Here is a 26478-nt window from a genome sequence, read left to right as displayed (position 1 = left end):
CAAAACTAAAACCATACTTAGCATGCTACCTTCAATGACCTGAAATTCAAAATATCTTTTATTGCCAGGTATCATTGACTAGCTCCGTTTATTTTTTTTTCTGAAAACCTTGAGCACTCTTATAACAAGTGGCTTACTCAAACCCAGTTCTTTTATCTCAGAATTGGTGGATCTCTTTTCATGAGTGGTTTCTGTAAAATCCTTTCTTTGTCCTCTTCTAGGTTCTATCCTTTGGTTGTCCTGCTTCTTATTTCTAAACTGACTTCCTTCAGCATTTAGTATATCTTGAATGATTACAAACAGTTCATTATCATGCTGAATCATCCTTGAAACTTCATTGGTATCTTCTTAGAAGAATGATGATATTGTCAACTGAAAATGAGGAGGTTCAAATTTGGAAGGGAGAGCTTTATTTCTCATAAAGGGTTGCAGCCTGCAGTGTGGCCTTTCTGAGAGGCTGGGAAGCACAGCCTCTGGCCAGAAGCCAGAAACAGACACATCTAAGGAGTGGCAAAGGGAAAAGAAATACATACTGAGTGGAATGGCCAAATATAGATATTCAATAAGCTATAGGAGGAGTCATGAACATTAATAAAGGGAAAAACATGTGCATCACAATTGAGTTTCCTGCCCCTTCATGGGACCCCTGTAAAAAAAAGAAAAGAAAAAGGCCATGTTAGCATGATCTGGGGGTGGAGTTTTCAGCTCTCTGATATCAAAAGGTGAAGCAAAGGACATCAAAAGCCTCACTACACGTCCTCCATAGACTGGCCACAAACACCGTTTGGTGGCCTCTTACCAGGCAAAAAGGAGGGACAGCACTGCTTTTAGCAGTGGAGTCTTTTGAAAGGGCTGGTTTGTGTTTAGCCTTTAGGCAAGAAAACCTCATCACAGCTCCAAGGGAGAGGTATAATAAGGTGTGTCTGACCCCTCCATCCTATCCTGGCCAAGAACTCAATGTTCAAGGTTACTCTGGGGTGTCCTTGTCCTAGAGATGGTTCTTTCTGTCAGTTGGTGGGTATAGGATTTTATTTTTTGCTCATAATATAATTCTGAAGAATTATGTCTTCATAAATACATTTCTGTTTTAAGTAAATATTTCATCCAACTGAACACATTTTTGTTTTAGCAATTTCTCTTCCTATTGGCTACTTGTCTGCTTCCAATGGAGGGAATAATTTTAGGGAATGTAATTCTTGGAGTGATCCTGTAGTTAAATATGTAATATAATATTCTCCCACCTGCTTCTTTTTGTGTAGCTGCCTCCTTGCTGGGATGGTGCTGGTGCGTATGTTTATGTGTGTGAATCTGGGAGTAAGTTCACTTGAGGTTACGGTCTGAGATGGGAAAAATAATACGCTACTTGAGCCTTGTTATAAATAGAATAAATTCCAAATTGAAATTTCCTCAAGGGGTTTACTTCCTATGATCCTTTGTCTTTCCCTTCCTCTAGGAGCAGGATGTGGTGTATTCCTGTGGCTTAGCAGAGGCGAAGACCCACCCTGATGGCCCATTGAGTGGCAGTGAGGCGATTTGCCAAGGGAATAGCTCCCCACTGAGGCCAGAGATTGTTGTGAAGCCCCTCATTGGAAGTCCCTGAAGTTGAGAGGCATGACAGTCATAGAAATTAGCCAACGTAGAAGTGTAAACCCACTGCATCTGCCCTTATATATGGCATCATCAGAGTAAGGGTATTTTTATTCCTGTGTTACTCTTCAGCATTTTCCACAGAGATTTTCTTCATCAGCCTCCTATTTTAACTTGCTTAGCAATAGGGCCCACTCTTAACTAGCGCAGGGGGATGAGACCTAAGACATGAGATAGTTAATAAATAATTCCGGGGTAGGTAGGAGATGGTGAGGCATAAGTGCAGGGTCACTTCCATAAAGGCATATTTGGGTCTTTCATATTATTGAACAAATATACATCTATGTGGACCATAGTACTAGACTCTGGGATACAAGCATGAATAACAAAAAGAAGGTCTCTTCTCCCATAGGGGCTTATAATTCTGTATTCTATATATCATTCCTAGTCCTACTACTGCAGTTACAAAGGTAGAAAGACATACAGTCCCATCTTTCAAAGACCATACTTGCCTAGAAGGAGTCAGACATGACCAAAAAGCCATAATATAGTAACAGACTTTAAATTGTTGTAAGCACATAGGAAGAGAAACCTCTACATCTCCCCGGGAAGAAAGGACTTCACAGAGGTAGTGTGGGTTTCGGTAAGAATTTTAGGAAAATAATTTCCTGGTAGACTAGGCTGGGGGACCAGCCTGTGCAACATCTAAGAGAATATGATATTTTTGGAGTTTGCAAAGAGTTCAGCAAAGCTGGAGAGTATCGTTAAGAGACGTGAATGGCTGAAGAGGAGCATAAATTTCCAGATAGGATTAGGATGTGTTCTCTCTCAATGCCTTTCTGAGACAGTATTTTCTACCCACCGGTTTCCCAGTGCCCAGGCCAACCCCACTGACTAATATAATGGATTTGATGAGTAAGTTTACTAATATTGAACTACCCTTACCATCCTGGAGCAAACACTAATTTGTAGATTATTTTCTAGTGTCATTGTTTGATTCTCTATTATTGAATACTTTTTTATCAATACTAATCAGTGATGTTAGTCTATAGATTTTTTTTTTTTTTTTTTTTTTTTGAGACAGAGTCTCGCTCTGTTGCCCAGGCTGGAATGCAGTGGCGCAATCTTGGCTCACTAAAACCTCTGCTTCCCAGGTTCAAGCAATTCTCCTGCCTCAGTCTCCTGAGTAGCTGGGACTACAGGCACGTGCTGCCACACCCGGCTAATTTTTTGTATTTTTAGTAGAGACGGGGTTTCACTGTGTTAGCCAGGATGGTCTTGATCTCCTGACCTCGTGATCTACCCCGACTCGGCCTCCCACAGTGTTGGGATTACCGGCATGAGCCACCATGCCTGGTCAGTCTATAGATTTTTTTTTTTTTTAAGGTGCAGTTTTGTTGAGTTTTGGTATAAATATTAAGCTAATGTCATGAAAATAATTTAGAAATGTCCCCTACTGTTCTATACTTTGCAATGTTTCAGGTATTCTCCAAGTCCCTGATTTCAAAATGTGTGGAAAAAAACCCCTGTAAGAAACTATATGAGACTGGCACTTTTCTGTAAGGAAATTCTATTACAAATTTATTTATTTATTTTGTAGCCATTGTTTTGTTTAGGCTTTTTATCCATATTAGGGTCAGTTTTGTTAAATTTTATCTTCCTAAAATGTGAGCCACTTCATTTAGGCTTTTAGGTTGTTTGCAGAGAATTATACAAAATATTGTTTTTAAAAATAGACTTTATCATAATACTTCCCTTTGTCACTTCTGTTTTAGTATATTTGTCCTCTCTGTCTTTTGGCTGGCAAGTGGTTTTCTATTTTTTCCAAACAAGTATCTCATTTGTTTATTTCTTAGTTCTATGATTAAAAAATTTTCTACCTTATTAACTTCTGCTTTCATGTTGATCAGTTCCGTCCTGTTCAGGATAAAAGTCTGAAATGAGTCTTATGGGGCTAAAAATCAAAGTGTCAGCAGGTGGTGTTCCTTTTGTAGGCTTTATGGGAGAATCCATTTCTTTGCCTTTTCCAGCTTCTAGGTACCATCTGCCCTACTGGGCTCAGGGCCCTTCCTCCATCTTCAAAGTTTGTCTGTCATTCTGATCTCTACTTCCATTGTCACATAGCTTTTTTCTGGCTTGCATCCTCTTGCCTCACTCTTACTGTATGCACCAGACATAGTACTAGATTCTGGGATACAAGCATGAACAAGAAATAAAGGTTTCTGCTCCCATTGGGCTTATAATTCTGTATCCAATATATTGTACAAGTTATACATACTAGATTTACAAAGGTAAACAAACATATAGTCCAATCCCTCAAAAACCATACTAGTCTAGGAAGAGTCAGACATGACCATCAATATCATAACATAGTGATAGAAGTTGAAGTTTCTTTAATTTGTTATAAACACATAAAGAAAGAAACCTCCATATCTGCTGGGAAAAGAGAGAGGGCTTCACAGAGGTGGTGTAGTTTTAGGTAAGATTTTTTAGGAAAGGATGTGATGATATTGGGCCCACTCAGCTAATCAAGGAAAGCCTCATATTTCAAGATCCTTAATCACATCTGCAAAATCATTTCAGCAACGTAAGGGTACATATTCACAATTTTTAAGGATTCAGATCTGAACATTTTGGGAGATGATTATTCAGTCTACCACAACGTGAAAATCTCCAAATAATTGCAGCAATACTTTTGAGAGAGAAATGTTTGGACCGCTGAGATCATATCTTAGCTAGGAAGGCAAGACCTGATACAGCCCTGGTTTATTCAATAAATATTTATACAGCACCTACTTTATTCAGAGCCTGTAATACTGTTGAAGATACAAAAATTAAAACTTTGGACATGGTCCTTGGCCTCATTGAGCATATTTTGTATTAATGATTTTAAAAACTATCATAATAAGTTAAACAATGAAGTGTGTGATACACTATGATTGTAGAAGCTCTGGGTACCATGTGGTATTTACCACAGTCAGAGACTCAGGCATGATGGTTATGCCATTTAAACATGAAGGATTAGGAGTACAGATAAATAAGGAGAGAAAGATTATTCTAGGTAGTGTGAACAGCATGTGTAAAGGCTCAGGAGTGAGTGAGAAAGTGCATATGGAGCTTTGGGAGAGCTGAGGGATTATGAATATTATTAAAGCATAAGTATGCAAAAAGTGGGTAAAGAGTAGGTGAATTTCACAAGACTGGATAGGTATGCAAGGGCCAAATCATGGATGGTTATAAGAATTTGTAGTTTGGAAGATTTTTTTTTTTTTTTTCACAAAAATAACTTATAGGCTAACATTTACATATAAAGAAGACTGGTAATAACCCTAAAGTCAATGGAAAGGAATTGTTTTCTGTTGCAGAGAATGAACTGAGTTAGAATAGAGAGTAAGACATCAGGTAGGTGGATATTTGGAAGGTGTTGAAGTAGTTCAGGTGAAAGACAGCGGTTGCCTGAGCTAAGACAGTATTGGTTGGGATAGAAAATGGTAGTCGAATCTGAGAGGTTTTAATAAACAGAAACGTTAAAGATGTGGTTATGCACCAATGTGGAAGAAGAGTGTGACAGGAGGTGCAGATATTCTGGGGACTCTAGCTAAAGCAATTGAGTGAATGCTTGTACCACTTAGCGATCCCAGTGACGCAGAAGATGCATGTCACAACATGCCTTAGGGTGGATTATCGTCTCAAGAAGCGAAAGAGCCAGAACTGGGACCAGGATGAGGAAAGGCATTGCAATGAATGTGTTTGGGGCCTGAAAAGGGGATATCTTGTCTGAGGAGCAATAAACCTGAAAGGGCAGAGTAAGGATCTTAATACACATAATTTAATCTCAGAAATAGAAAATGATGCCATCTGAACTGGCCATAGACTTAGGAAAGTTTTCTTGACTTCTGTACCCACTAGTACAGCACAAGGAGATACGGGAAATATTGTCTTTTGAAATCTGATGCAAGGTTGCTGCTCAGATCAGACTTCACGCACAAAAAAATCTCATGTTAAAGGTTCTGGAAAGGTCTATTCTCTCCTTCTGTGAAAGAGGTTCTTTCTCAGAATAGGGTGGAGCCTCATGTGGGTGGGCACTCCTCCCTTTGAGACTGCCATTTTGTGCGGTAAGCACATGCCTGTGCAGTGCTGTGGAGTGAGGGCACAAGGACACAGGGACATCTGAAAGGGCTTTGCAGATTTCAGAGCCAAAGGGAACTTCTATTTTTTGCCGGGAAATATTTTCAACAGGGATATGTCTCTAATCAACAATGTCAATGCTAACTGAATAATGAATCAGCTCTAATTCCAACCCTGGTTCTTGTAGAAACCAGTATGAAATTATGGCACATATCCTGAGAACTCCTTTCTTGTCTCTACAATCAGGTGTCTGGGAGTCTAGGTGATGTCAGCTTCTATGAGCTGGGGTTTATGAGCTGAGGGGACAGAAGATAGAGAGAAAGCTGAGGAGAGAGCCTGATGCTGCAGTGTCCAGGAAGGAACCTGGGCTGTGGCCAGGCAAGCTCAGAATAAGAATTTCCCAAATGTTTCCAAGACTCACTGCCCCCAGGAAACAAAAGTACATGCAAGGGAGGAATATCCAGCTATGGTAGAATGAAGAGGTCAGCAAAGCTACCCATAAAATAAGTATAAAACTCAAACAATTCTCATCAAAAGGCAGGAATTTTCTTTTTCCTTAGGAGTACAAGCTATTTGTTTCTGTATCCAGAGTAAGGCACACATGTTTTCGTGGGTTTCTGTGGGCTGTGAACAGTAATTTGAATTTAAATTTTATGCAAACACTTGTTTAATGCACATTTCAGTATAAGCCAAAATTACTATAGTTTTGTTACTACAAAAAATTGTATATTATACCACTATATAAGCTTAGTTAAAAGCTATCTCATTTCTTTTTTATTTATTTAAAATGGACAAATATAAATTATATATATTTATGGTATACAATGTGATATTGTGACATTTTGATATATGTATACATTGTGGAATAATTAAATCAAGCTAATTAACATATGCATCACCTCACATACTTATTTTGTTTTGTCTTTTTTTTTGTAGGAACATTTAAAATCCACATTTTTAGCAATTTTCAAGAGTACGTATATTATTAACTCTAGTAATCATGCTGCATAATAGATCTCTTGAACTTCTTTCTGTCTGATTAAAACATGTACCCTTTGACCAACATTTCCCTATTTCCCATGCCTCCTTTCCTCAAACCCCATCGCGGTGCTTGCCAATTACCCTTCTACTCTCTGCTTCTGTGGGTTCGACTTTGTTGGATTCCATGAATAAGTGAGGCCATGCATTATTTGTCTTTCTGTGCCTGGATTTTTTTCACTTAGCATAATGTCTCCAGGTCCAAACATGTTGTTGCAAATTATATGATTTCCTTTTTCTGTAGGCTGAGTAGTATTCCATTTTCTCTCTCTCTCTCTCTCCGTGTGTGTGTATGTGTGTGTATGTGTATGTATACACATACATATATAGAGAGAATATATATACACACACATATACAGAATATATATTATATATTCTTCATCTAGTCATCCGTTGGTGGAAACCTAGGTTAATTCTGTATTTTGGCTATGTGAATAATGCTTCAAGGAATATAAGAGTGCATATATTTCTTCAACATACAAATTTCATATCTTTTGGATTTGTATCTAGAACTGGAATTGCTAGATTATATGGTAGTTCTAGTTTTAATTTTCTGAGGAACCTCTATACTGTTTGTCAAAATGACTGTACTAATTGACATTTTGTATTAGTCAGGGTTCTCTAAGGGACAGAACTAATAGGATAGATGAAGAGGAGTTTATTAAAGAGTATTTACTCACACAAGCACAAGGTAAAGTCCCACAATAGGTCTTCTGCAAGCTGAGGAGCCAGGAAGCCAGTATGAGTCCCAAAACATCAAAAGTAGGGAAGTTGAGAGTGCAACCTTCATTCTGTGGCTGAAGGTCCAAGAGCCCCTGGCAAATCACTGGTTTAAGTCCAAGAGTCCAAAAACTGAAGAACTTTGAATCTGATGTTTGAGAGCAGGAATCATCCAGCTTGGGAGAAAGATGAAGGCCAGAAGACTTAGCCAGTCCTTCCACATTCTTCTGCTTTTATTCTACCCGTGCTGGCAGCTGATTAGATTGTGCTCACCCAGATTGAGAGTGGTCTGCCTTTCCCAGTACACTGATTCAAATGTTAATCTCCTTTGGCAACACCATCATAGACACACCCAGGAACAGTAGTTTGCATCCTTCAGTCCAACCAAGTTGACACACAGTATTAACCATCACACATTTCTACCAACAATGTACATGCTTCCCTTTTCTCCACATTTTTATCAATGCTTGTTATCCTTTGTCTTTGTAGTATTAGCCAATGTAACAGTTGTGAAGTGATATCTCATTGTGGCTTTAATTTATATTTCTCTGATAATTAGCAATGATGAACATGTCTTCATTTGTATGCTTTCTCTTGAGAAATGTCTATTCAGGTCATTTGGCCATATATTAATTGGGTTGTTTTCTTGATCATGAGTTATTTGAGTTTCTTACATATTTTGGATATTAATCCTTTTTCAGATGTGTGGTTTGCAAATATTTTCTCCCAATGTGTAGCTTGTCTTTTTATTCTGTTTATTATTTCCTTTCCTTTCCTGTGCAGAAGCTTTTTAGTTTGATGTAATCCCACTTGTCTATTTTGGCTTTTGTTGCTTGTGCTTTTGCAGTAATATCTAAAAATTATTTGCCAAGACTAGTATTAAGAAACATTTCCCCTATGTTTTCTAATAATATTTTAAAGATTTCAGGTCTTATGCTTATGTCTTTAATTCATTTTGAGTTGATTTTATGTTGTAAAATAGAAAAACCAAAATTCAACTATATTCTGACTATGGGAAAATCACTTTAGATTTTATTTTTAGACACAAATATATTGGAAGTAAAGTATGGAAAAGCATATGTCATATAAGTAGTAACCACAAAAGCTTGAGTGGCTATATTAATATCAGAGAAATACATTTTAAAATACATTTTAAAGCAAAAATTATTATTAGAGAAAAACAAACACTTCATAATGTTTAAAGTTTCAACCTATATATGTATATCAAATGCTTAAAAATATATACAAAATATATGCCACATTTTCTTAATCCAATCTGTCACTGATGGACATTTGGGTTGATTCCAAGTCTTTGCTATTGTGAATAGTGCTGCAATAAACATACGTGTGCATGTGTCTTTATAGCAGCATAATTTATAATCCTTTGGGTATATACCCAGTAATGGGATGGCTGGGTCATATGGTACATCTAGTTCTAGATCCTTGAGGAATCGCCATACTGTTTTCCATAATGGTTGAACTAGTTTACAATCCCACCAACAGTGTAAAAGTGTTCCTATTTCTCCACATCCTCTCCAGCACCTGTTGTTTCCTGACTTTTTAATGATCGCCATTCTAACTGGTATGAGATGGTATCTCATTGTGGTTTTGATTTGCATTTCTCTGATGGCCAGTGATGATGAGCATTTTTTCATGTGTCTGTTGGCTGTATGAATGTCTTCTTTTGAGAAATGTCTGTATACTTGTGCCATGGTGGTGTGCTGCACCCATCAACTCGTCATTTACATCAGGTATAACTCCAATGCAATCCCTCCCCCCTCCCCCCTCCCCATGATAGGCCCCTGTGTGTGATGTTCCCCTTCCTGAGTCCAAGTGATCTCATTGTTCAGTTCCCACCTATGAGTGAGAACATGCGGTGTTTGGTTTTCTGTTCTTGTGATAGTTTGCTAAGAATGATGGTTTCCAGCTGCATCCATGTCCCTACAAAGGACACAAACTCATCCTTTTTGATGGCTGCATAGTATTCCATGGTGTATATGTGCCACATTTTCTTAACAAACCTGCACGTTATGCACATGTACCCTACAACTTAAAGTATAATAATAATAAATAAATTTTAAAAAAAAATATATATATATACAAAATATATATTCCTTCTATGTGTGTTTGTAGGTATGTATTTTTTATATTTATTCACACATATATTTATTCTTTAAGGTGCTTTTAATTTCTTACTATGGATTTTAGTTACTATCAATGTCATTTTCTCTCAGCCTGATGACTTCCTTTAATATTTCTTGTAAGACAGGTCTGCTAACCACAAAGTCCTGTAGCCTTGCTTATCTGGGAATGTCTTTATTTCATTTTCATTTATAGAGGATAGTTTTTCTGGATATAGAATTTTGGGTGGAATTTTTTTTCCTTTCAGTGCCTCTCCATTATCTTCTGATCTCCATTGTTTCTGATTTAAAGTCAGAAACAATGACTTCTGATTTAAAGTCAGGTTAATTCTATTGCTCTTCTCTTTCACATGATGAGTCATTTTTCTCTTGTTGAGAAAAAATACTGATTTCAATATATTATTTGCAGAATTTTGACTTTCTGAGGTTTAACTATAATGTATCTAGACATAGATATCTTTGTGTTTACTCTGTTTGAGAGATGTTAAACTTCTAGGTTCTTTTGATTAATGTTTTTTAACAAATTTGAGAAGTTTGTGGCCATTTTTTTTTAATCTTTCTCTCACTTCTCTCTTTCTGAGACTCCAATTTTACATATGTGGGTATGCTTGATGGTATCCCACAAATCTCTAAGTTTAGTTACTTTTAGTGCAGAAACCATGTGCCTGTACAGCACTGTGGAGTAAGTCCTGGAGCCTGACTACAGAGTCTCAAAATACATAAAGTAAAAATGACAAATGAAACAAAAATAAACATATCAAAATTATAGTTGGTGATTTAAATCCTTCAGTCTGAAAAATTGATTACACCAACTAGACAGAAAGTAAACAAGGGTGAAAGAGACCTGAAAAACACTACTAAACTATTTGACTTAATTGATGATTTTAGAACACTCTATTCAGCAACAGCAGAATGTACAGTTTTCAAGTGCTCATAGAGTATTTCCCCATATAGATTATATATTAAATAATAACATACAGGTAAGAGGATTAAAATAACTCAAAGTATATTCTCTCATCACAGAGGGATTTAATTAGAAATAAACAACAGAAAGAAGCTGAAAAAATCACATATATTTGGAAATTAAACACCACACTCCTAAATAACTTGTGGACTTCAGAAGGAATTTCTAGAGTAATTATGCTTTTAACTAAAAAACCAAAACTATATCAATGTACATGGAATGCAGCCATGATTAAAGGGAAATGTATAGCTTTAAATAACTACATCAGGAAAACAACCACAAAAGTTTCCGTCATAATCTAAACTTCTACCTAAAGACACTGGAAAAATAAGAGAAAAGTCAACCAAAAGTAAACATAAGGAAGAAATAATAAAGATCAAATTAAAAATCAATTCAATAGAGAATAGAAAAACAATAGAGAAAATCAATGGAACTACAACCTGGTTACTTGAAATGCTATAAAATTGATAATGCTTTAGTCATACTGAACAAGATAAAAAGCAAGAAAATCAAAATTGCAACATCAGGAGTGAAAATGAAGAATACAATTACTAACCCTATAGAAATATATGGAAATGTTATGAACAACACTATGTCAATGAATTTGACAGCTTGGATGAAGCAGACATATTCCTAGAAAGACATAAGAGTAACTTGAGAAAAAAAGAAAGCCACATGTCTGGATAGACATATTACAAGTAAAGAAGTATTTTAGAAAAATAACACCTTACAGAGCAGAGGTCAGCAAAATTTTTCTGTAAGGAGCTAGATAGTAAATATTTCGGGCCATATGCAACCTCTGTCAGTTCTTTTTCTCCTATTCCTCCTCTTCCATCTTCTAACAGTTTAAAAGCATAAAATTTATTCTTAGTTCGTGAGTCATACAAATACAGGCCATGGCTTGATTTTAACATGTGAGCAATAGTCTGTGAGTCCATGTCATAGAGAAAAGCTCAGGACTAGCTGACTTTACTGGTAAATTCCATCAAATATTTAAATAATAATACCACTCCTACAAAAAATAACTTTCACAAAATAAAGAATAAGATTATTCCTAAATTTATCCCAGTTCAGTCCACAATTTCCTAATCCAGCCTAACAGGTCAGAATTACTTTGATCCTAAATAAAAAGAAATCACAAGAAAACTACAAACTAGTATGTCTATGGTCTCCATAAAATATTAGCAAACCTCATTTAGCAATATGTGAAAAGATTATATAATTAGCAATATGTGAGAAGATTATATACTATGACCAAGTGGGATTTATCCCACCAGGTCAAGATTGGCTTGACATCCAAAATCAGAGACTCTGTGACTTTACTTTTTGGTAACCTCAAAACAGAGATTTCACATCTGAGCTCAGCACCCAAGGCCTCACAGCAGTCTATGCTTTTGTGAAATATCAATCAATCTATTCAAGGTCCCAGGGTCTGATCTCATGTGGATGGAGAACACTTCCCTGAGATTCAGCATATCCAAGACAGAAGAATCATCTCTCTGTAGGATAGTCTCCCAATGGTTAGGGTAGCCTCCAAAGAGATTTAGGGCTGAATCCAGGGACATTGTTGAAGACTATTATTTGCCAAATTTGGAGGCTTTTCTCTTCCTTAGGCCTCATGCAGATTTAGCTAAAATTAAATTTATTTAGAGGGAGATTAGTGAAAATAATCATTAATCACTTATTTCAAATGAAAATAAAAATGTATTCCAAGTTCAAAGTCAGAGATTGAGGAACTAAAGTCATCAGGTGCAGGACTGGGGTCAGGGAAGGGCAGGGACTTTGTGTGGCTGTGTATGAAGGAACAAGTTTAACATGAAGAAGGAACCATGAACCAGAGATAAAGACAGCCTGTGCGGAAAGTCAGAGGATCCTTTTCCTGTTTCTTAGCTGACAGAGATTTTCTTCAGCTAGCCATAAGGCAACTGTCAAATATCATCACATTTAACTTGAAGGATAAAATTTGTGCAAGCTCAATTGAACGGCAACAACTAGATGCAAGGAAGAAGTCAGCCAGGATGACTGCAGGGCTGGGTCGTTTCTCAGCTTGTCAGAGACTGAGCCAGAGATAGTCTTCAGTCCAGATTGTTACTTAAAGCACACTGGTCCCTCAAGGCTGAGGAGTCTGGGACGATTTGCAGGGGTTTCTGTAGTTTAAGATGAGGTTTCTGAAGGCAAGATGTCCTCACCTTAGAGGCGACCCTTTCTGTGCAGAGTGTCGGTATCCATGTAGCACTGTGTATTCACTGCTGGCACAGAGGTACTGAGAGGTGTGTGAGGGGCTGGCAGACTCCAGGGTCAGGGGAAAATGCTCTATCCTTAGTCTGGAGACTGTTGACTCAGAGGAAAAATCTCCCCTCTCTGTGGAATTAACCCCATAGGAATAGTGGATGAGGTGTAATTCCATTCCTGGATCTTGTTGATACCAGTACATTTTGTCATGGCCCATGGTTTGAGAACATTCCAGAGTGATCTTCTTTCCTGTCCCTATAACACGGTGTCTTGGGTTCTGGTAGATATCAGCTTCCGTAAGGCCTATGGGAAGAGACAGAAATTGGCAACAGAGTTCACAATGAACTTTGAGGCTGAGCCAGGCACAAACCCAACACAGAGGAAGTGTTCCTTCTAGATTTTGGAAGGAACTGTGTCTATGACTTACCTGCCCCCAGAAAATAAAAGGCCATGTGGCAGAGGAGCCTGATAGTCATGGCACAGAGTTGGGGCTGGAGAGGATGTCTCCCAGGAGTGGGGAAGCAGGATGGGCTCTTGATAAAGTCATTGTGTGTGTGTGATGACACAGCCCTTGCAAACTTCCTGGGTCCCACTGCCATCCTATTGAAACAGTTTCATCTGTGTCCTTTTAACCCATCAAATGACTAATATTTTTTTCACTTCCCTCATCCAAAGTAGGCTTGATGCTTTGCTTATCTTAACTAAAGTCTTTAATATTCTTACAAAACATTCTATTGCAACTGTTTTATAAGCTATGAACATAAAAACTACATAGCTTTGAATGCCTATAATAGCGGGATTTTACCTGATTAAAAAGGTTGGGAAAGGAAGTGGCATTTGAGTTGAGTTCTGAAGGATGAACAGGAATGAACTCTGCAAACCCAAGAGAGAAGAACATGCAGAAGAGGGAACCAGTGAACAACGTGACTTGATCAGACAAGGAATAGGAGAACTTGTGAGCATTAATTGGGGCAATCTGTTTATACAGACACATGTAAAGAGCTTGGAGCAGTAACTGGAATTCATTGAGTCCTCAGAAAATATGGTGTTATTGTTGTGTGATAATAACTTTCTCAGTCTCATTTTTCACTGACTTGGTATTCAGGCTTTATCAACTTAATCAGCTGAGCCTTTGCCTAGGATGATTTTAGTCCATCTGCCTTTTAATTGCACTATCAATCATGACAGAACAGAAAATACAATCCAATACATGCTTTGGTAATATTGCTAAAAATTGTTTGGGTGCTGCTGCAGTAAACAATGTCTAAACCAAGTGTCATTCTCCCTCCGCCCTTTCCCCCATTTCTTAACAGAAAAGTCTTTGTTTTTGATTGTGAGATACAAAGATTAATCCCAGAATTTCTCCCAACTTTGTCCACTTCCTTTGCCCTAGTTCACTGAGATCTACTGTTGGTATTTACTAAAATTTTTGTTCACATGATGCTGATATGGGGTTTGGGTTTTTACGATTATATCTCTAGTGTTTGAACACCATGTCTTCAAGTCTGTATGTATTTACATGTAACACTTGTGGGCCCCTGCTTACTCTTCCTCTGTCATGTGTCATGAAGGAATATAACAGTTTTGATTTACCAAACCCTGAAATACTCTATCCTATCAGTGGCTCCTTTAAGATGAAAGTAATCAGTAAAATCATTCACGAGATTTGGCCTTAGACTTTACTATGAAATCTGGTCTTAATAGTAAGTGCTGAGAACAGAAAAAATAAATGGAATTTTACTGCCCCCTGCTGAAAAAAAGGTGTTAGAGGTTTGGGGAAATTCTGACAAATTTTAAAGAAACAGGAAAGAGGGAGGCTCCCAGTTGTTTTCAGTGTGAGATGACTTAAGGATGAGTGATGAGTTGATGAAAGTCTTCGGCAGTGACTGGATGTAAAATCTATACCTCACAGTAGAAGTAACTAAGAAAGGAAAGAAGAGAAGTGCTCAACCTGGGGTTGGAAGTAGATATGAGAGAGTCTCAGGTCCTAGTCAGATGAAGTGGTATTCGAAGGCAGAGGTAACTATCCACTCCTTGCTGCCCAGTGCAGGAATAACTCATGCATAGCTTGCCTTTTATTGATGAAAATACTTTCCCCAAAGACTACCATTCTGGTTTAGGTAGGGAAGTCTCTGGAGAAGGTGCTGGGAATTGCTAAGTGTGAATTACAAAGACAAAGATTATTATATATAATTCTTGTATATATCTCTATACATTTTTGTTCTAGTAAAACACCCTTTCTCAATGGAGGCTTCTTGATTCTCAGGACTTTGTAGTCCTTCCAGTGTCCATGAAGTTTGCATAGGGAAGAGATACCAAGAAAGACAAGAGACAAAATGCAGTCTTAATATTCATCTAGGAGGGAAAGATCTGGAACCAGAATGTGGCCATGCTAAATTAAGACTTCATATTATGGCAAAGGACTCACCTGTCTTCAGACAAGGCAGGAGGGAGAAAGGCTGAGGGTTCTGTAATAATAAAACTAGGACTGCAGGCATAAACTTAACTTGTTAAATATTCTAATTAGAATATATTATAGACTCACTTCAATATATGAGTATATAAATTTGTGTTAACAATTAAAACAGAATCTTTCATATATTTTCATATATACACATTATTCTTTGCATGTCTTCTTTCTCAAAACTGATTCCATTAAGAAAAACAGCTTTGATTTCCCCGAACATTCTCCCATGTATGTTTGAGATTATGTCACTTCACCCTAGTTCTCAATCATGTATTACCATCAGATATTAATATCAGACAATAATTGTTACATAAGTCTGTATACAGTTTTTGTCCAGTAAAACCCCCTCTCTCATTTCCAGCCTTCTCTTAACCAAACATAATTTCTTTGTTTTAAAGAGACTTGTAGATGGGAGGTGTGGAGGACTTAAATACACATGTACCAGACCTGGATTGCAACGGTCTGAACTCAGATCACATAGGACTTTAATCGTTGAACATACGAACCCTTGATAGCAGTTACCTCATTAGGATGTCCTGATCTAACATCGAGGTCGTAAACCCTTTTGTTGATATGGACTCTAGAATAGGACTGCGCCGTTATCCCTAGGGTAACTTGTTCCGTTGATCAAATTGTTGGGTCAATATATGTATGGTAATTTGCTTAAACTGGTTTAGTATCTTAGCATAGGTTGCTCAAAGGTTAAATTATGCTCCGAGGTCACCCCAAACAAAATTTTTAATGCAGGGACAGTAGTTTAAGGCCTGTGGGCTTATTTAAGCTTTGTTTGCATTAATAAATTAAAGCTCCATAGGGTCTTCTCGTCTTATTTATTCACGTACGCCTCTTCATGGGCAGATCAGTTTCACTGGTTGGAAGTAAGAGTTGAACCCTCATGGGGCCATTCATACAAGTCCCTATTTAAGGAACAAGTGATTATGCTACCTTTGCATGGTCAGGGTACCGCGGAGGTTGAACATATGTCACTGGGCAGGTGGTGCCTCTAATACTAATAATGCTAGAGGTGATGTTTTTGGTAAACAGGCAGGGTAAAATTTGCTGAGTTCCTTTTCCTTTTTTTAACCTTTCCTTAGAGCGTGGCTGTGTTGGATTAACAGTATAGGTAATAATAAATTTGTTTGGTTGTTTATTAATATTAGGCTGTTAATTGTCAGTGGGTTATTCTGGTCTGATGTAGGCTTATGCAGTGGAGAATATTTCATGTTACTTATATTAACATTATTGCTTCTATAAAATAATAGATTAGTCCAATATGGTGTTAGGAGTTCAGTGGTGTGATTAGAATTTAGAGTGGTTGGATGTTGAGCTTGAACACTTTCTTAATTGATGACTGCTTTTGGGCCGACTATGGGGATAGCGTTTTTTACTCTCTATGTGAAGGTTGTTTCCGAATGTCTAAAGAGCTGTCCCTCTTTAGACTAACAGTTAAATTTACAGGGGGATTGAGTGGCTCTGTAGGTAAATTTAAAGTTGAACTAAGATTCTGTCTTGGACAACTGGCTATCACCAGGCTCGGCAGGCTTATCACCACTACTCATGAATCTCCCTACTATTTTACTACATAGATGGTGTGCTCTTTTAGCTGTTCTTAGGTAGCTCGTCTGGTTTTGGGGGCCTTGACTTTGGTTCTCTATGTAAAGTTATTTCTAGTTAATTCATTATGCAGAAGGCATAAGGGCCTATCTTTGCTATTTTATGCTTGGTTAACTTTTTCATCTTTACCTTACGGTACCACGTCTATTGTGCCAGGGTAAAATTTCTATCACCTATACTTTTGTTTGGGTAAATGGTTTGAGTAAGGTTATTTGATAGTACTAGTATTAGTCAAGTTTAGGGCTAGAGTTGGCTCAAGGTGGTCAAATTATGGTGAAATTTTCTGGGTATGAGCCAGATGCTTTGTGTTAAGCTACACCTTGTTTCATCCAAGTGCACTTTCCAGTATACTTACCATGTTATGACTTGTCTCTTCTATATAAATATGTAGGGGTTTTAGTTAAACTAATCTCTAAAGTAATATTTGAGGAGGGTGACGGGCAGTGTGTACATGCTTTATGGCCTCATTCAATTAAGCACTCTGCTCTTAATATACTGCTAAATCCTACTTGAGCCCTTAGATTCCATAAGGGTTGTCGTGAGATTTTCTGGGTGTAGAAAATGTAGCCCATTTCTTAGCGCCCCACGGGCTACACCTTGACCTAACGTTTTTACGTAGATACTTGTGCTTACTTTATGGCCTTTACTAGGGTTTGCTGAAGATGATGGTATATAGGCTGAGCAAAAGATGGTGAGGTAAATCAGGGTTTATCCATTATAGAACAGGCTCCTCTAGAGGTATATAAAGCACCGCCAAGTCCTTTGAGTTTTAAGCTATTGCTTGTAGTGTTCTGGCGAATAGTTTTGTTGATTTAACTATTGGAGTTTAGAGCTAAGCATAGTGGGGTATCTAATCCCAGTTTGGGTCTTAGCTATTGTGTTTTCAGAAGTATTAAAGCCTCCTTCATAGTTTATTTTATTTCGGCTAGGATTTTTTACAACTTAGATGAAGCTTAGCTTTATTAAGGATAGATCTAAAACACTCTTTATGCCGAGTTCTGTTAGTTCGGCCGTGGTGGCTGGCATGAAATTAACCAACCCTGGATATTAGTATAGTTTAAACTTTTGTTTATTGCTAAAGGTCTATCACTGCTGTTTCCCATGGGGGTGTGACTGAGCAAAGTGTATTGAGCTGCATTTGTGCATGCTTGATACTTATTCCTTTTGATCAAGGTGATTTAGAGGGTACTTTCACTGGGATAAGGATGCTTGCATGTGTAATCTTACTAAGAGTTAATAGAAAGGCCAGGACCAAACCTGTTTATGGGGCCGTATAAGCCCATCTAGACATTTTCAGAGTCTTGCTTTAAATAATTAAGCTACATTAACTGTATATATGTTAAGTGTAAAATTGGAGTATAGAAGAAGATACAGGCAATATTCACAGTTGTAGGATTCAGGGATTTAAAGTTGAGTTAGCAGGAGTTGGTGGAGTAGATGTTAGTAATGGCGAGTAGTTGGTGTAGTACAAGGTAACAGATGATGCCTTTTGGGGTGTGTAAATTTAGGGTATGGGCTTAGTAATGGATGGGCGTGCGTATTAGATATAATTGTTGTAAAAGTAGAATTCGATTGGTGGGAGGTTAGTTTCCTAAAAAAATTTGCATTAGTTGAGGGGTAGCTGTTGGGGATACCCAAAGCTAAAATACAAATATTTTGGGCTCTGTCAGAGTTGAATTAAGGCTTTCTTGTTTTGGGGGCTTGGCAAGGTGTCTCTTTTCCTGGGTTGATGAAGTCAGAGATGGGGGAGGGGGAGTTGCGGATTTTTATTTTAAAAGTCCAATAAGGGGAACAACTGTGTGTGTTTGTCTGTTAATTACTGTTATGTCCTTCAAGCATGAATTAAGTAGCACCTTAGGGTGGTTATGCCCGGTCAGAATATTGAATTTAGGTGCGATTAATATAGGTGATTGGTAGGGATCAAACACAGGTCCGGCTGCAGGTGATGGGGAGGGGACCAGGCCTTCCACGATGCTGAGTGATAGCATACCTGAAAGTTAAAATACCAAATGCATGGCAGTGCTCCCATGACTGGTTAATAGGGTGATAGTCACTGGTCCATCGAGATGTCTACTCTTAACTAAAGAATATATAACCTTGTGAAGAGCCAGTACGAAAAGAAAACCAGCACAAGACAAAGATACCCTCTTTTGCCACTCCTATTCAACATAGTACTGGGAGTCCTGGTCAGGGCAATCAGGCAGAAGGAAGAAATAGACATCCAAATAGGAAGAGAGAAAGTCAAACTATCCCTATTTGCAGATGACATGATTCTATATCTAGAAAACCCCATAGTCTCTGCCCAAAAGCTGGTTGATCTGATAAACAACTTTAGCAGTTTTAAAATACAAAATCAACATTAAAAAAGTGGCATTCCAATACACAAAAAACATACAAGCTAAGAGCCAAATCAGGAATGTAATTCCATTCATAATTGCCACACACAACAAATATCTAAGAATACAGCTAACCAGAGAAGTGAAAGATCTCTACAACAGGAATTACAAAACACTGCTCAAAGAAATCAGAGATGACACAAACAAATCAAAAAACATTCTATGCACATGGATAGGAAGAATCAATATCATTAAAATGATCATACTGGCCAAAGCAATATAGATTCGATGGTATTCCGTTGGTGCAAAAGTAATTGCGGTTTTGGTGAATTTTAAATCATAACTAGGCTCAAGCACATCTTTATTAATCAAAATAGGAACCATTAAAATCAACACATTTTTTGCCAATGAGAAATAAGTTTGTTTATTCCTGTGGCATAAAAATCTGTGCTTTGGAATTCAACGAACTCTTGGAAAGCATTTTCTGCGTCTTGCTGGCTATGGAAGCATTTTCCTTGCAAAAAGACTTTTACATCAAGTTCTGGCAGTCCTTGATCAATTATTTTTGTGCCTGGGCCTCCCTGGCTCCTAAAAGAATCCCCACTGCAGGGGAACCAGGGGACTATTCCAGTGCCTGGAAAGAAAAGGGGCATCTCCAAGCTCCTAGCTTTGACCTCATACTAGGGACAGGGAATTTTATTTTTTGAAATTCAGTGCATCCAGATAATAATGGCAGTCTATCTGCACCTGCAGGTTAAAAATGAATCTCAGCAGAGATCAAAGCGTGGGGTAGTAGATAAAAAATTACTTTTGTAAATCATAGTCTCTGATACTTTAACTTCTGAGTCAGATTTAATGATAATTAAATTTACTTACAGTGAAGTTGTAGAAAACAGGCTCGTTATTTTGTTTTTAGTAGAAAGGCAACCAAATATAGAGCTCAATGGTGGAGTTGAGCTTGGAAGAACTGGGGCAGAGAAAGGTTAGACAGGATAAAGGAGCTGTCAGTGGGAACAGAACAAAGTGTGGGATGTTGCAAAGTGGGTGGAGATAATGGCAAAGGGACTATAAAATCCACATTGTATTGAGCTTATAAGAAATGCTCTTGTTGAAAATCATGAGCTTCTGTCAAGTGCTCAAGTTCATTCTCCTGAAAGGTCACCATTGGGCTAGCTCCCTAGGAAAAATTAAATAGGGGAGATTGATTTAGTGTAGCTTGTGGTTTCAAAGTCATCATATGGCTTAGGGACATTGATTGAAAGTGGCCCTTAGCTTACACTGAGGTTCACACTGCCTAAGACCACTGAAAGCTCTAAACATCCCACATCCCACAACCCACATACAGGTACCCTTCAGAGCATACAACTCACCCATGTGTCTGTCTTTCTGTGTAGACAGCAGGTGGCCAAGAAGCACTGTGCAAATCACTGGTGGCACAGAAGTAAAGAGCTGTCTGGTTGGGGGTGGCAGACTCTAGGGACAGGGAGAATTTAGCCTGTTCCTGTCGAGAGACACTGTATCCATTGGAGATCTCTCCTTTGTTTATATCTTGGACATCAAAGGAGTAATAGATCAACCGTAGCCCCAGTCCTGGGTCTTGTCGATACCAGTACATTTGATCATGACCCTTAGTCTGAGAACATTCCAGCATAATCCTCTTTCCTGTCTTTGCGATCTTATTCCTTGGGGTCTGGGTAACATCAGCATCCATGGACCCTGTGGGGAAATAAGACAGAAACTGAAGACAGAGACTGGCAAATGTCCTCGTGCTGCAATCTCTAGGGATAGGCTTAATCCAGAACCTGGAAAATTTAAGGCAGTGATTTCCCCATCTGTTTCCCAAACTCACCTGTTCCCAGGAGACAAAAGGTCACACAGAAGAGGAGCAGGGAGGCCATGGCACAAAGAGGAAGGATGGAGGTGTTTCAAGCTCTGGATGTTGAAGGAAGCAGGGCATGGAAATAGAAAACTGGGAGGATTCAGGAAGTGATGTCATTGTCCCTCCCAAGGTACTCGGTCTTAAGAAAGATGCCATGTTGGCTTATGTATTATATGTTCTTAGCAGATGCTGAAATTCTTCTACTTCTCTTCTTTTTCTGGTGCTTTACTGACAACCACCAGAGAGTTATATCTCTCTCCTTTCTCAGGGCATATCTATTTCAGTTGTCCAAGGAGACATCATCCTCCTGAAAATACAGGCTGGAGAAAATTCAAAACCAAATTGAATTTTGAATACAGGGAGTGTAGTCTCACTTGAATGATAGGACGATACAACTCTTCTCCTTTTTTTCTGCATTTAATCATTTATTCTAACTCAGTTCTTGGTTTATGCAATTTGAATACATTCTTTGTAAAGTTTGAGACTTTTCTGTTTTAAGAAGGACAGGATTCCTAACTTTGTTTCAAATTGCTCCTATTTTTTAAGTAGCTCCTGCTTTTCTGGTCAATGTTTTCTGGGCACAGAACTTTATTAAAAATATTGGTTTATTGTAGAAACGTGTTAGTTAAATGTGGGTATGTGCTTCAAAGAAGTACTTAACACTTTCATTCCTGTTTTGAATTAGCTGGATATGCAGTGGTTCATTAAAGAATTCATTTTATTCTAACACAAATTATTCCTGACTTTAGGAGGAAAGAGTTTAATATTTAATACAGCAGATTGCAAGTGCAGAATAGTTATAGTGATAGTGTGAAACAGTGACCGATGTAACAGACAACTGGCTCTTTGCTGCTCCAGATCTGTGCTTGTCCTGGTGAAAAAGGAGAGTTCCCTGACCCCCCTGGAAGGACGTGCGGCAGGAGTGTTGCTCACCTCTTCGGTTGCTGCAGCTGCTCAAACCCCTGAGGGGAAAGAGAGCATGCAGATGGACAGATGCAGGAGCGTAAGTGGGCAGATAGTTCTGCCATCTGCGCACGGCTTGAGTGTTAACCAGCTCAGTGGACCCTCTGCCTTTCTGCAAGGGCAGAGGGCCAGTGTGACAGCTCTCTATCCCGAGCTCTTGCCCAGCATCCTGGAAGAATTGGGTCACACACGGGCTTGAAGGATGAATGTGGGGTTTTACTGAGTGGTGGTAGTGGCTCTCAGTAGGATGTATGGGGAGCTGGAAGTGGGGATGGAGTGAGAAGATGATCTTCCCCTTGGAGTTTGGCCATCTAGGGACTGAACTCTTCTCTGACAGCCCCCAGTTGAACTCCTATCGGGGTTCAGACGTTCCTCCTCTTTTTCTCTGCCACATCGTTCTGCCCTCCCTCTGCTTGTCTCCTAACCTGCTTGTCTGCCTCTGAAGCCTGGGGTTTGGGGTTTATATGGGTACAAGAAAGGGGACATGGTGCATCAAAAGACAACTTTTTGGGGATGAAAACAGGAATGCCTGTCCCCATTAACAGCTGCAGGTCACCAGGCTTGAGGGTGGGGCCTTTGCTGAGAAACCACCCTCTTCTACCCAGTATTTTTGTCTCCTGCCCATATCACTGGCTCTCCCTCATGCATGGGTACACCATGGCATCCTACCCTACTCATTCCTGCTGCATGTCAAATTGGTGAAGTCTTATTTTTAGATATTTTTACTTCTAATTCTAAAAATTTCAAACATATACAAAGTAGGCTTAATAAAATGATGAGCCTTCGTGTCCTCACATGAGTCATCTTCAGTAATTACCGACTCCTCACGGGCTCTCTTGTTCATCTACCACCTCCTTCACCACTTCTGCGTCTCCTGTGTAATTTTGAATAGTTGTTGCTTTATTTAGGAGTACCCAAGCACATTTTACAGCAATTGCCGACACTCCCGATAACATATTCCAGTGTCCCCTCCCTTCTTCTCTTTCTGGTTAAAGTTCTCCATTAACAATATGAATAAAAATGTGGATTTGTTCCAGTAAACTGCTTAGCCAGGGGTCTGATGAATATAAACAAGACAATGATCATAAGAACTTTTATTTGGGGTTTGTCTTCAATGTAAAAAAAAAAAAAAAAAATCATTGCCCTTATTTGCAATTCTTAAAGTAAAGATGCTGTTTTGGTGCCCTCTGCTGTGGGCAGTAATTTGAGTGGAATTAATAATTGAGAGCTGAATATTAACTATTCTTGGTGATCACGTTAGTCGAGAGAAAAGAGGACTGATACCCAGTGGTTGAGAGACCGTTTTCCTGGGCATTTCTGACAGAAGTTTGTAGGTGCAGAGCAAGGAAAGAAGAAGCAGAAATCATTCTGGGAGCAGAATCTATGCCCGAGGAGGAGTGAGTGAGCATTATCAGAGGAATGAATGGAGGAGACACACATTCGCACGGAAATGAAATTGAAAAAGGCATCCCAATTTCTGGAAAAACGAGAGGGTTCTTCATGGCACAGGCCAATATATTCTCTACTCTGGGCTGGCTCATGCACCTCTCAAATCGTTTTTATAATCCACATTTGCTCTGACCTATACTCTACCACAGACAGGACACAGACTTCTTGGTCTTACCCACAGACCATGTCCATCTGTGTGCTGTGTGTATGCACATGATTCTAAGTACTGTTGAACCCCTCATTCCATGTGTGAGTTATTGATCTGTATAACACACATCCTCTGGCATAAAAGGCTGCCAAAGGATAAGTAATTTTATTTCTTTACTACTGCGTAGAGTTTTTGGTGTCCTAAGAGAATTTTGCCTGCTCTCAACTCACAAAGATGTTTTTCTATGTTTTCTTCTAGAATATTTGTGGTTTCAGCTTTTATAATTATGTCTATGAAACATCTCAATTTAATTTTCATTTATGGTGGTAGGTGACAGTAAAGGTTTGTTTTTTCCATATGATTATCCAGTTTTTTCCAACATACTTGTTGGAAATTACCATCTTAATGCATTGAAATTTCCAATCCATAAACATGATCTCTCTCTCCATTTAAAAATATTTTCTTTAGTTTCCCTTTGTGGAGTTTTGTAGTTTTTAGTTGAACATCTATGCTAAATTGTCCTTAAGTAATTTGTTATTGGTACTATTGTAAATGGTATTATTTTCTGAAGTTTGTGTTTCAATTGTTTTCAACTAGTAAAAAAAAAACTTGATTTTTAAAACACTGATGTGTGCTGTGATATTGGTAAATTCACTAATTATTTATAATTGTTGTTCCTTGATTTCTTATGATTTTCTACGTAAACAGTCATGTAATCTGCAAATAATTGGACTTCTTCCTTTTCAATGTTTAAAACTTTTATTTTTGTTGCTTTATCATGCTGATTAAGATCTCCCATATAATATTGAATAAAAATAGTGAGCAGCTTAGCACAAGCATTTATTAAGCCCAAGAATTCAAGTCCCACCTGGGGAATATAGTGAGACCTCATCTATAATTAAAATAAAGTAAAGAGGAATGAGAAAACTTCATGGCTTGTGTCTGTGGGGAAAAGAGAGATCAGACTGTTACTGTGTCTATATAGAAAGAAGTAGACATAAGAGACTCCATTTTGTTCTGTATTTGAGATGCTGTTACTCTGTCACCCTACCCCCAACCTTGTCCTTGCAAGAGACATGTGCTGTGGTGACTCAAGGTTTAATGGATTTGGGGCTGTGCAGGGTGTGCTTTGTTAACAAGTGCCTGAAGGCAGTATGCTTGTGAAAAGTCATCACCATTCTCTTAATCTCAAGTACCCAGGGACACATACACTGTGGAAGGTCACAGGGACCTCTGCCTAGGAAAGCTAGGTATTGTCCAAGGTTTCTCCCCATGTGATAGTCTGAAATATGGCCTCGTGGGAAGGGAAAGACCTGATTGTCCCCCACCCTGACACCTGTGCTGAGGAGGACTAGTATAAAAGGAAAGAAGGCCTCTTGGCAGTTGAGATAGAGAAAAGTATCTGTCTCCTGCCCGTCCCCGGGCAATGGAACTTCTGATTTTATGTTCTATTTACTGAATAGGAGAAAACCGCCTTAGGGCTGAAGATGGGACATGCTAGCGGCAGTGCTGCTCTTTATGCACTAAAAACGTTTATGGAGATGTTTGCATATGCATATCAAGGCACAGCACATCTCCTTAAACTTATTCATGTCACAGAGATCTTTATTCATATGTCTTACTGCTGACCTTCTCCCTACGATGATCCTATTATCCTGCTACTTCCCTTTTCCAAGATGGTAAAGATAATGATCAATAAATACTGAGGGAACTCGGAGATCGGTGCCGGCGAGGGTCCTCTGTATGCTGAGTGCCGGTCCCCTGGGCCCACTTTTTGTTTCTCTATACTTTGTCTCTGTGTCTCATTTCTTTTCTCAAGTCTCTCTTTCCACCTAATGAGAAACACCGACAGGTGTGGAGGGGCAGGCCACCCCTTCAGTGTCTTATTATGTTATAGGAGGAAAGTGCTCAACACACTATTAAATCAGATGTTATTTGTAAATTTTTCATTTATAACTTTAATCAAGATAACTGTCTTACTAGTTTATTGATAGTGTGTCTTTTGGATAAGTATTGATTTTGTCAAAGGTTTCTCCGAATCTATTGAGAGGGTCAAGTGATTATTCTTTATTATTCTGATATAGTAAAATATATTGATTTTGGAAGCTAAACCACTGTTTTTCCTGCAATAAACTCACTTGGTCATGTTGTAGAATTGTTCACATATACACATATATATATATGCACAAAAATATGTATGTATATTCATATTTGGATTTATGTATTATTTATTTTTGATCCAAAAGTATATTTTCTATTTTTTGAAGAAAGTTAATTTTTGGAAGCTTTTGCTCATCAAAATTTGAGTGAATTATCTAGTTACCTCCCCCCCACAATAGATGTACTTTGTAGCAACTCTATTTTTTTTAATTTCTGGGGTACATGTGCAGGATGTGCAGGTTTGTTACATAGGGAAACGTGTGCCATGGTAGTTTGCTACACCTGTCAACCCATCACCTAGGTATTAAGTCCAGCATGCATTACCTGTTTTTCCTAATGTTCTCCCTCGTCCCACCCCACCCCACAACAGGCCCCAGCGTGTGTTGTTTCTCTCCCTGTGTCCATGTGTTTTCTTGGTTTAGCTCCCACTTATAAGGGAGAACATGCAATGTTTGTTTTTGTGTTCCTGGGTTAGTTTGTTGAGGATAATGGCTTCCAGCTTCATCCATGTCCCTGCAAAGGACATTATCATGTGCGTCCGTGTGAACAGACCACCAAACAGGCTTTGTGTGAGCAACGTGGCTGTTTATTTCACCTGAGTGCAGGCAGGCTGAGTCCAAAAAGAGAGTCAGCAAAGGGAGATAAGAGTGGC

General features: G+C 38.5%; 1 long non-coding RNA gene and 2 pseudogenes across 1 annotated transcript; all 3 read right to left on the bottom strand.

Moving 5' to 3' along the window:
- Nucleotides 1-393: 393 nt before the first annotated feature.
- On the bottom strand, nt 394-7805 carry LOC144340003 (uncharacterized). Its single transcript, XR_013415672.1, has 2 exons — nt 7434-7805; nt 394-646 (listed from the first exon to the last, which is right to left on the bottom strand). It is a non-coding gene; the product is annotated as an uncharacterized LOC144340003 (long non-coding RNA).
- MTRNR2L6 (MTRNR2-like 6) lies at nt 15720-17112 on the bottom strand (annotated as a pseudogene).
- On the bottom strand, nt 17222-17683 carry LOC144340213 (18S ribosomal RNA; annotated as a pseudogene).
- Between the last annotated feature and the right edge of the window lie 8795 nt (nt 17684-26478).

The sequence above is a fragment of the Macaca mulatta genome, chromosome 3, assembly GCF_049350105.2.
Source record: "Macaca mulatta isolate MMU2019108-1 chromosome 3, T2T-MMU8v2.0, whole genome shotgun sequence".
Taxonomy (NCBI): domain Eukaryota; kingdom Metazoa; phylum Chordata; class Mammalia; order Primates; family Cercopithecidae; genus Macaca; species Macaca mulatta.
This window is presented reverse-complemented; position numbering and strand designations above follow the sequence as displayed.